Source organism: Bos grunniens, chromosome 12 (assembly GCF_055505025.1).
Source record: "Bos grunniens cultivar Pamir isolate PY7600 chromosome 12, Bosgru_T2T1.0, whole genome shotgun sequence".
Lineage (NCBI taxonomy): Eukaryota > Metazoa > Chordata > Mammalia > Artiodactyla > Bovidae > Bos > Bos grunniens.
The window spans coordinates 93,464,641-93,466,253 of record NC_141176.1 but is presented as its reverse complement, the minus strand read 5'-3'; the positions used below and the strand labels follow the sequence as shown (position 1 = coordinate 93,466,253).

The following is a 1,613-nucleotide window of genomic DNA, read 5'->3' as shown; positions in this document are numbered from 1 at the left end:
ATATTTATTTGTTCTGATATTCTGCTTCAGAACTTCTGGGGAACTTCCCTGGTGGCTCAGACGGTAAAGCGTCTGCCTGCTATGTGGGAGACCTGGGTTCAATCCCTGGGTCAGGAAGATCCCTGGAGAAGGAAATGGCACCCCACTCCAGTACTCTTGCCTGGAAAATTCCATGGATGGATGAGCCTGGTAGGCTACAGTCCATGGGGTCGCAAAGGGTCGCACACGACTGAGCAACTTATTCTGCTTCAATGAGCAATACTTTCTCAAGTTAAAACACACACGTTTTGGCATCTGATGACAATTCCTTACTCCTGATAACTTATTTGTCTTTAACTTGTCTCTTTTCAGCAGTTCAGAGACTAGAACAAATGATTGAAGAGAATATTACCAGGTGATGGAACTCATTCTTTTGGGTTTTTCAGTCCAGAGAGAGAGTGAAATCCTTCTCTTTCTTCTCATTTTAGTGGTATATTCTCTAACTCTGGTGGGAAACATTGGCATCGTTTCCTTAATCCGGTTGGATCCTCACCTTCACATACCCATGTACTTTTTTCTCAGTAATCTGGCCTTTGTAGACTTCTGTTACTCCTCATCAATAGCCCCAAAGTTCCCGGAGACCCTCCTGAGCAAGCACAGGTCCATATCTCTCTATGCATGTGCGCACAGCTGGGCTTTTTCCTGAACTTCTTGATTTTGGAGAAGTTCCTTCTTGCAGTAATGGCTTATGACCGCTATGTGGCCATCTGCGATCCTCTTCTCTACATGGTGATCATGTCTCAAAAGGTGTGCATGCAACTGGTAGCAGGCCCTTACTGATACAGCTTTTCTGTTGCTTTCCTCCACACAGTTGTTACTTTTCGACTGATCTACTATGGCCCCAATGTTATTAATCACTTCTATTGTGATGATGTCCCTTTGATGGCCCTTGCCTGCTCAGACACCAGCCCCAAAGAGATCTTGATTTTTATCTTTGCTGGATTCAACATAATCAGCCCTTTGACCACGGTCCTTATTTCTTCCCTATACATTGTGGCTGCCATCCTGAGAATCCAATCTGCAGAAGGGAGGCACAAAGCATTCTCATCCTGTGGTTCTCATCTGACTGCTGTCACTATATTCCAAGCGACTCTGATCTTCATGTATCTGCAGCCCAAATCAAACCATTCCCTTGACACAGACGAAGTGGCCTCTGTCATCTACACAATAGTCATTCCTATGTAGAATCCCATGATCTACAGCCTGAGGAACCAAGAGGTAAAAAATGCCTTGAGGAAAGCCTTTAAAAAATGTTATTTCCTGTCTCTAGTAAACATTAAAATGTATCTTGTAACACTGACTGTCTTGAAACTATGCCACACGCAGATGTGTTGTTTTTATTATCTTTGATAGGTTAATTTTATTTCTGCCATTTTTATATGAGCAAAATGACTTTGCACATGTGTTCTATTTTTCATATAACTTATAAGTAAAAGGTTTAAAAGACTATAATGCACATTTTTAACAAATTGCTACTATTTGCATCTGTGACACTTGATAGTTTTGACCTGGATAGTTTCTATTTAACTGATAATAAGATTTAGCCACTGCTTTCAAAAATGTTTCTATTTTAC

The 1,613-nt window shown here is 41.3% G+C and overlaps 1 pseudogene; it reads left to right on the top strand.

Annotated features, from left to right (window-relative positions):
- The first annotated feature begins 242 nt into the window (after positions 1 to 242).
- Positions 243 to 1,389, top strand: LOC147362134 (olfactory receptor 8U3-like; annotated as a pseudogene).
- The last annotated feature ends 224 nt before the right edge of the window (positions 1,390 to 1,613 follow it).